This window comes from Chionomys nivalis, chromosome 13 (assembly GCF_950005125.1).
Source record: "Chionomys nivalis chromosome 13, mChiNiv1.1, whole genome shotgun sequence".
NCBI lineage: Eukaryota > Metazoa > Chordata > Mammalia > Rodentia > Cricetidae > Chionomys > Chionomys nivalis.
In genome coordinates this window covers 73,781,599-73,791,636 of record NC_080098.1, presented here as the reverse complement: position 1 = coordinate 73,791,636, position 10,038 = coordinate 73,781,599, and the positions used below count along the sequence as shown (strand labels likewise).

Here is a 10,038-nt window from a genome sequence, read left to right as displayed (position 1 = left end):
TAAACGCCTTAAGCACAAGTCTTGTGTTTGCAGAATGCTATCTACCGACATCCTCTGCTCTACGTTCAGAAACGTCCTTAAAGAGGAGAATCAGGAGGGTGGGGAGAACGACCTCTGTAACTGATTTAGCTTTAGTTTATCACCAGATTTGGTGTTTCCATGTTGCTGAAAGAGAAATGCCTGAAATACAATTTCCAAGTCTGCTAAGGCATCCAGTTTTGCCCATCCTTTGAAACAAATCACATGATACCCAAAGGTACCACTTTGTAAGAAGCCAGATAGACTATCTATTTGATCCTCTTTGATTGATACTACAAGGGGACTGGGTAATAACCTCCAACTAGCCTATAATATTGACGGGGTGTCAAGCGAGATAGAGGCAAAAATGGACACTACACTTGAATTTTAAAATACAAGTGCACAATAAGATCCTGATCTAAGAAGAGGAGTGAAAATAAATGGAAGCTCCTGCTGTCCTCCCCTATGATCCTCATGCCTGCTCCTCCCTTTCTCTTCCACCCCTTTCTTTTCTGATGCTGAGTAGACACAGCTGAGCTCCCTGGGGGGGGGTGTGCTCCAGGAATCCAGCAAGGGGAGTCAACAGCCTCCTCTAGCTCTGAGCCTAACAGGAAGAGAAGGCTGTAGCAGCATCAGGGAAGCATGGTGAAGAACTTTGTTCAAGGGTTGCTGCTCACCTGTGAGCCAGCCAATGACTCTGGCCACAGCAAGGCTCTCTCTTTAATGGCACCTCCTGGAATAGAGTGATTAGTAATATATACAAAGACTTGTGGACATGTCTTAGCCAATAGATATTCACACAACATGTGCGCCGCAGCCTGTCATAACGGTCCTAGCCAGTGGCTTCTTTGGCTCCTGCAAAGAAAATACCAGTTATGCTGAGAAAACACAGAATGCTCTCCATCTGAATGCTTTTCCACATCTCCTCTCCTCACCCTGCTGAAAGACAGTCCGCAGGGAAGCTCAGGCAGCAGTGTGTCGCCCCCCCCCCCCCCCCCCGTGGTGTTGAACAAGGCATAGGCTAGGCGAGGAAAGAGGCATGGATCTGAGAGCCTCACACAGAGATGGAGTGTGCTAGCCTCCGTAGCACTGACACTGGAGAAGGGAACAAATCATCAGGAGTCAACGTGGGTGTAGATACACACCTGCCTGTACCAAGATGGCTCAACGCATTCACTGAGAAACTCGTAAAAAACTAGATATGGGGATGTTTGAAAAGTTGTGAAGTAATTTTACCACTCTCTGCTCTCTTGCCGAAATGACCAAGAGAGATCTGATTGGATGTTGTTGGAATCACCATCCTCAGTCCAAAGCAGCTAACTACATAATTTCCTTTCTCTTGTGGGGCTATCCAGGGAGTGCCTACTTCTCACGCATGTATTCTGCCCAGCTACTACCTACACAAGCACACACGCATGCACACTCAGGTCTCAAAGTTTGTGATGGTGCCCGGCTTGTTGCTAGACCACAATACTGTGGCATTGGAAAGTAGGGGCCGTGCCAAGCTGACTTCACCATGATGGCATCAGAGCTGGGGTGGAGTTTCCAGTTTCAACATGCTGATGTCAAAGCAAACCCGCACCTGCAGCTCACTCTGTCTGCTGGCTAAAATCACTGGCCAACATCAAGCCAGGGGCTAAAGGCTGAAGGATCATTTAAGGGCCTGGTAGACTAGGTTCCCCTGCCAGTTGCTCCAGGTAAGCCCGGTATAGGATGTTGTGTGTGCTGAGTCTAGATGTCTGAGACAGACAGCTGTCACTCCAAATCCCTGCTCTTCGTGTATCAGCTGGCAGGCACTGGTTGCAAGTCCTTCCTCTGTAAAACAGAAAGAATAAGGTGAAGATTCAGGACACAGGACACATGGAAGCCCACGAGGCTTCCTAAGTGTTTTTTGACCAGAGACACCTCCTGTAAGTGTGGGTGTTCATTCACAATCATTGATAAAAATGAGATCCTGAATGAGTGCTAGTGACAAAACTGTGTCCCGGTCCATTTTTTAAAGCTGGCACGATTGTCCTTCTCCCACACCTTTCTTCCTTTTTATTGAAGATAGATTTTTTTCTCACATAGTTTATCTTGACGGCCGTTTCCCTTCCCGCTACTCCTCCCAGTTCCTCTCCACCTCCCCCCCATCCAGATCCACTTCCTTTCTGTCTCTCATGAAAAAAAAAAAAAAAAAAAAAAACAAGCAGGCTTCTAAGGGACAGTAATAAAATAAAATAAGATAAAACAAAAACTAATACATCAGAACTGGACAAAACAAACCGACACAAGAGCCCAAGAGAAGGCACAGGGATCAGAGACCCACTGGTTTGCATAGTCAGGAATCCCATGACAGCACCAAACTGGAAGCCGTAATAGAAGTGCAGAGGACCTGAAGCAGACCGTGCAGGCTCTGTGCACGCTGCCTCAGTCCCTATGAGTTCCTGAGGGCTATCATAATGTCAGTTTAGTGGGCCTTGCTTTCCTAGTGTCCTCCATCACCCCAGACTCTTGACTATTTCTGTCTACTCTTCTGTGGGTTTCCCTGAGCCTTGAGGGGAGGGATTTGATGGAGACATCCCTTTTAGGGCTCAGTGTTCCAAGCTTCCCTCGCTCTTCATGACAGTTCAGATCCTGCAGGAGTTTTCCAAGCATAGGAATAAATAAAGAGTCAGAGTCACTAGCAATGCTGGCCTGCCCCCACCCAGGTTCACCAGCACTGGGAAAGGCTAACCGTGGGTATCTTCCTTTCTGGTCATGTAGAGGGTGCCACGTCCATATGAAAATGACGGCAGAGCCTCTGCGATTGCGGTTGTACTAATCCAGACACTATGAGCCACAGTAAGTCAACATTTGCAAACATGGCACTCTGCCGTTCTCAGCATTTCCCTGGTCCTCCCTTTTTTCTGCTGAGCGGCTTTGCCTTCCTCCTGGGCTCTCTTCTTCCCCCCTGCTTCGTGCACACCAGCACCTCCCCATGAAATTAAATCTGCTGAATTTTGTGGAGCAAAACTTCCAGGAAACCATCTTTAAAACTGTGGTGCACATCCAAATAATTATTTGAGGATCTTGTTATTTCCATTTTTCAGAAATATGAACACGAGAAGAGTCCAAAAATCTAGGCAACTGCTTTTTCTTTGAGGGAGTATGTTGACATATCAAGAAAATAATTTCCAAAACACTATGAGATGTTTGAAGTTGTTTTTCTATCTAGACAATGTGTGTGGCTTGCAAAGCACATTTGTTCAGTGTGTTTTCTTAGACGGCCTTGCCAGGTGATTGGAAATAAGAAACAGGTTCTTTAAAATCACCCCCTCCGTTGCCCATCTCCCCCAGCTCAGGGGCTTCCGTACATTCCAACTGTACAATGTTTTACTTTATCGCCCTGTGTGGCCTTGCTCAGTTTAGATTTGAACCCGGTTCAAAAAAGCCCAAGTGGAGAAAAGGATTGTGCAAGAGTTCCGTGTTTATATTGCACTGTATGTTCTTGACAATCTGGCTATGTGATCCATAAACATGAATCTTAAATTTTATGAGATTACCAATCAACTTTTCAGCAAATCTTACAGATTGCAAGTCAAAAATGGAGAAAATGCTAGATAAACCAATATAAGCCCTAACAGAGTTTATATAAGACAGTGAACACAAGGGCATTTATCAAGCCAGAAAAGCAAACGTTTATAGAGCCTCTACTGGGGCATCATCCTGTTGCTAGGTTATCAGGGATACAGACATGAGCAGGACCTGGGCGCTCAGGAAGAAAAGCCAGTGTGTGTTCCACATCTTTATAGAAAGATTGGTTCGGGTTCTCATGAAGAAGAAAAAAAAACCCTGGAGAATATAATACAAGCAATAAGCTGATTAGTTTAATTTCAAATCAAACAATTCCTCATGCTAACTTCTATATACATGGGAACAGCTCTGAGACTGGATGAGACTTGATGAATCTTGTTGGCTACAGTTTCATGACTTATTACTACACACTATCCTCTCATAGGGCATGGATGGAGATTTGTATTACAGGTTGGATATGCGGTCCAAGCAGACTTATAAAGTTGGCAGGTGCCTTTTACCTGCTCAAACATAGAACAAAAAAAAATCATCTTTAACTGATTTATGCACACCTCACATTCCATACTTGTGTCACTACAGTTATGTATATTACCTTTAAAAGTTTGTGTTTTCAAAAAAAAAAAAACATCAAACACCAATGAGGACAAGTATCCCAAGTGATCCACACTCTCAGAATGCCTCTGTTACAGTTTCAGTCTGCTGGGTGACATGGTCCAGCCTCACAGACTACTCCAGTCAGGATCTTAGAGAACCCTGTGCTTTCCCATTACTAGACAACAAAGGATACAGCTAGCTCTCCCAGGACTTGACTATTATCCAGAGTTCCCTAGACATGCAGTCAGCCCCAGACAACAGGAAGCAGTTTAGAGAACACAATAATTGTTTAATGGATGTTTATCACCAAAGTTTAGGAGGGTTGGTTGTAAGTTGTTGTGACAGTTTTTCTTGCTACCAAATTGAGAAAAGAAATTATGTAAGACCTGTAAAGTATATAAGGTTGAGAGACATAAGAGCTTAAGTTTTTTACCTAAGGAAATATTTTGAGGTCTAAAAAGGCAGTTTGGGGTTGGTAATACAAGTTAGGTTATAAAGTAAATTAGGTACAAAACTTTTGACTGGCCAAGATAGGCTAGATGATTGAGAATTTTCTCTGAATTTGCCAAATATAGATAGACTGGACATTGTAAATGTAATTCTTAATTGACAGTTGTTCTTATTGTATGTAATTTTACTGTGTTAGAGTTACAACTTTACCTTTTATTTCTATAAAAGGGGGAAATGTGGGAGGCCTGCACACTGTGAAGATGAACTGCTGTGATTGGTGTAATAAAAAGCTGAATGGTCAAGAGCCAGGCAGGATGGGCAGGACCTCAGGGCAGAAAGAGAGAACAGTGCCATGAAGAAAGGTGGAGGAAGCCGAAAGGGCAGTACACAGATGAGGTACTGAGTCACACAAAAGAATGTAGATTAATAAATACAGGTTAATTTAAGTTAGGAGAGCTAGTTAGGAAAAAGCCTAAGCTGAGGCCGAGCTTTCATAATTAATAATAAGTCTCCATATTGTTATTTGTGAGCTGGAAGGCCAAAGAGAGATCCAACTACACCCCTTCATATGCAGCAGTGGTTCCCAACCCTCCTAAGGCGGTGATCCTTTAATACATACAATTCCTCGTGTAGTGGTGACCCCAACCATAAAATTACTTTCATCGATACTTCATAATTGTAGTCTGGCTACTGCTGTGGGGAACAAAGCCAAGCTTCCTCCAGCGTGTAGATGTCTGTTGGTTGCCCCCCTTTGACTCTGGACCACAGGGCCCTCCTCAGCTCTCCCTTCCTGCTGGCCCCTGTAAGCCACCTTTGCTTGCTCTACTGCCTGTAAGTTTAGTTTGACTCAGCTCCTCAAAGAGTAGAATCTGGTTGACTGCCAGATACCAACCTGCAGGCTAGCCCACAGCTGGGCTCTTCAAATGGACATGTACAAGTCACCATTCACAGGATCTTCTCTGTGGGAGGGACTCTCGGAGAAACTTCCACCTTTGTGGATCCCGGCATTGCTGATGGCAAAGAAGAAAGTGACTGTTGTCCTATGAACACTCTCTGAGAGTGAACCTTGAGTTACTGAACATTACCAAAGAACTGAAAGAAAAAGGGAGAAAGGGGATGGGAATAAAAAGGAAAGTTAGAGACAGGCTGACAAAGAGGGACTTCTCCGTGGGAACAGCTTCCCGGTGTACACATGCCCACGAGAGACTCACAGCTCAGTAGGGGAGGAGCAGGTCTGTTTTTAGAGAAACAATAATGTAAACGTGAAAAGTAAACAAAAGGGAAGTCCTGGCTGGATTGGAGCCAGTTTCTCAGCTCCACACATCTGGAGCAGAGACAGGACCAGGTGAGGCGCTGTCCCGGCTCCGGAGTTCTTGCCGCCCTGGGAACCGGCTGCTGGGGATATTTACATTACTAGACCGTGGCTGGCTACGGCTGTGCTCGGCACTTGGATATGCGGTTAAATAATCTGTGGTTTGGCTGCTGGTTTCTTTAGTGTGGTTAAATAATTGGTGTTGTCTTGGTTGCTAGCTACTTTAAAAATGTCTGTGTGCACTTGTCTCTCCCTCGCTCACTTTTTTCTTCCTCTCGAGCAATTCTGACAAGCCCCCGGCAGAAGCTGGCAGCCGGCTTTTGAAGAGTCGTCCTAACCCCTGTTGCCGTGAACCCTTCCCCCGCAAGCTCTGCAAGGAGCTGAGAATCTCAGAAACTCCTTGCTCAGGCCTACAAGGTCCGCAGAAGGAATTCAGCTCACCTCTGCTTCTACAGCGAGAGGAGGCTGTGGGCATCCCGGGGTTCCGGCCTTCAAGGCCAGGACTCACATGCTCCCCAGATTCCCAACGAGAACTGGGGTAGCAAATGTGCTGACCTTGGATAAATGACCAGGAGGGCACAGCTTCCTCTGTGAGTTGATCTGTGGGATCTGGGACGGCCTCGACCCACAGAGGTGGTCAGCATTTGCCGAATAACCGGCAATGAGAGAGGGAATTTCATAATTCAGGGCAAACTTAAGTTTTGTTGAACGCTCACCAAACTGCCAAAACCCACTATGCGCTGGGGCGAGGAGAAACCATCTCCTTTATATCTCTCCTCTGCCACATCCCAATCCTACCCTCGACTCCTGGCCTGTGATGATAAAGGGAGATCCGCTGTCTTCTAAAGGCAAGCTGATTCGTGCAGCTGGGATAGTAGTTGGCTGAAGTCAAAGACGAGCCTACCTCTGACAGATGAATCTGTCAACACCTGCACAAGAGCTGGGTAAGACTTGAGTGTGCACTGGGAGGGTAGGACAGAGACAGGGGTCCCGGGATCTTCCTGCCCAGCCCAGCCAAAACAGGGGGCTCCCAGTCAGTGACAGACCCTGCCTCAAGACAATAAAGTGAAGACAGCTGGGAAAGACATGCAGTATCCCACGCTGGACTCCACAGGCCTGATGAGGAATGTCCTTCTGTTTATGTGTTGCTTTTATTGGCTAATGAATAAAGCCATTTCGACCAATGGCTTAGCAGAGTAAAGCCAGGCGGGAAGGCCAAACAGAGAGTAGAGAGTAGGCTGTAGCCTAAACCAGGTCAGGACACAGCCAGCCCACAGCAGCCGCTTCACGCTCTTCCTGGGCCTTGTCTGTCCGCTTTCTCCTTGGTTTCCTCTCATTTTTGTACAGCTAAAACTTGCTTTATTCCTCTGTCTTCTGGCTTTCCCGTCCTGATTATAAGAATTTTCTTAAGTTATAGATATGAGCCATCGCCTAGATTTTCTTATTTGATTTCTAGAATTTTACTTAGCAACATGTAAGTTTTTGATCCAATTGTAGTGATCATATTTCTTGATAAACTGATGGCTGTGTTTGTTTAAGAAACTTTCTTCTCTACCCCAGAGCAAAGTCCCTTTGTAAACTTTCCACAGGACAACGGCCGCCCTGTAACAGGTACATGTTCAGTACTAACATGGATGAGCTTCGTACACCCCACACAGCAGTTCTGCAGCTTCCAACAGGCACTGCATTTTCCATGTGAACATTTCCTCAATTCCAGGAACCCTATAGGTCTTTAGATCGTACTACATCTACTTTGGAAATTTAACATCTTGTTACATTTATCTTCCTACGTGTCTACATATTTTAAAGCTTTTTAAAAAAATCTTATAATTTTATTCATATTTTTTATTTAAGTTGTCCTTGCTTGCAAAATGTGTTTCTAAATATAGTTTTTATCAAAACATATATAAAATATTTCTGAAAATTTCCTTCCTTACATCTGACATTTAGGAAAGAACCTTTATCTGGGATATTCATCTGGAATGTAAATGTTTTCCCACATTTTCACAGTAAGCTTACTGCATCCATTACTTCATCGTCTGTGTGGCCCACATACCTGGCAGAAACAGTACACAGGAGGAAAGGTGGACTTCTGCCCATGGTTTCAGGTCCCTGTCTGCTCCGCCCCCCATGGGGACAAGACTGTATGGTAGATGCTGTTCACTTTACCGCAGTCCAGGATGCAGACAGAGCTGAGCTGGAGCCAGGGGCTGGGCTCTGGAGAAGCTGCCCCTGGTGTCCTCAGCCTCACCTCCTAACAGATTTATAGTCTCATAAAACAGAGCCACTAGCTAGGGAACAAGCATTTAAAACATGAACTTGTGGGGCATATTTAGGACTCAAACCATAACGTCAAACCATAATGTTTCTGTTCATTTGCTATTGCTTTTGAGATAGAGTCTTGGTAAGTGTCCCAGCCTCCCTTACTTCGACTATCACCTGACTCAGCCTCCTGGGGTTGAGAGTATGGGCATGCACCAAACAAATCAGCACAACAGAAATTTATTTTCTAGTCACGAAAAACATAGCTGTAGACCCAGAGAAGTTGTTCCCCAGATACTAAAAATTTGCATGCCTGTTAGTCAGCTTTCTGTTACTATGACAAATGCCTAGAAGGCCACTACATGGGGCTAGTCTGAGCTCATAATTTACGGACTTCAATCTGCAACCTAAATGCCCTGTTGCTTTGGGCCTATGGAGACACATGATGTTGTAAAACAAGAGAAGCATGTCAGTGTGAGAAGTTGTTTGGGTCACCGTTCACCATCATACAAAGCTGGGTGTGGCGGTGCACACCTGTGCCTCAGCATTGCAGACACCAAGGCAAGAGGATCCCCAGGGTTTGCAGGCCAGCTGGTCCAGCAACTGGTGAGTTCCCGTTTCAGTGGAAGACACTATCTCAAAATATAAGGTAGAGAAGGACCAAGGAAGATACTGGGTATAAACCTCTTGCCTCCATGCGTGGGCATGCACAGACACCCCAAATCTTTGTGTTCCATAGTTAAGCCATGTGTTTCTACAAGAACAGACAATTTTGCCAACACAGTGTCCACACTGGAGTTCATAACATACCACAGTCTCTGACCGGAGCTGAGAAGCATTGGGCAGCACTTCTTGGCATTGCATGGCATTAGGGCATGCACAGTGCAAAGGTTGCTGGGAAATCATTTGCTGCAACCCGGGGGAGTGCTGCTTGAACCTCCTCTGATTCTTAGGTGTTTGGTTTTTCATAAAGTTGGGGTCCTTGGACATTCAGAGACTTTTCCTGTTGTCAGTTTCTTTGATGCCCAACATTGAGTGTCGTGACTCACTTGTTTAAGAAGTAAAGTTTTAGAGTTAGTGGTTCCAGCGTGCTGGCTGAAGAGGGACAGGCATGCCTTGTGTGGTCTGTTTATGTTATATTCATACTGAAATTGGAAAAGAAAAGCTTTAAATGTATCAATTGAAAGGCCTATTCTCTGGCTATTCCTTTCCTGTCCACAGGCTTCTCATAGCCTTAATTTAATAGAACATTGGGATCAGGGAGGGCAGTAAGGGGTTGGCTTAATTTTTATTTATTTATTTATTTATTACTTGCTTGTCAATATTTAATAATGAAAGTTACCATTTTCCCTGAGGAGAATTCCAATTTTCCAAATAGAACAGTTTATAAAGTTTGAAAGCTTGATCATCACAAGAAGAATTAGTTAAGCAGAAATATGGTTAAGAAATTTCCCCCAGCCCCCACCCACCCCTACCCTCCTTGGTACCTGGGGAGAAACTGAATGCAGTGAAGTTTGTCTTAGCATTTGTTTTCTGAGAAATCATACATATGCTTCTTGGATGCCTCTAAACACGAAAGCTCAGGGTTCCTCAGAGCAGTGACCGTATTTCTTATTTATGTAGTGACTGACTTCTCCAGTGCAAACACTGCAAGACACTCAGGCAGGTACCACAGAGTTTCATGTGACCTTACCTTGAAAGCACCAGAGATAGTTACTTTTGCCATGTTCCATTAGTCAATGTCAGAAAAGCCTGCCTGTTGTTTTTATCTAAGTTGTTCTATTTATCATTATTGATAATGATAAATCAGGAGTCAGATGTTGGGGTGAAATCCTGCTAGATCAGAG

General features: G+C 44.8%; 1 long non-coding RNA gene across 1 annotated transcript; it reads right to left on the bottom strand.

The window, feature by feature from the left end:
- Positions 1 to 742: 742 nt before the first annotated feature.
- On the bottom strand, positions 743 to 6,684 carry LOC130885974 (uncharacterized). The gene is made up of 3 exons (XR_009058206.1): positions 5,510 to 6,684; positions 1,601 to 1,833; positions 743 to 873 (listed from the first exon to the last, which is right to left on the bottom strand). It is a non-coding gene; the product is annotated as an uncharacterized LOC130885974 (long non-coding RNA).
- Between the last annotated feature and the right edge of the window lie 3,354 nt (positions 6,685 to 10,038).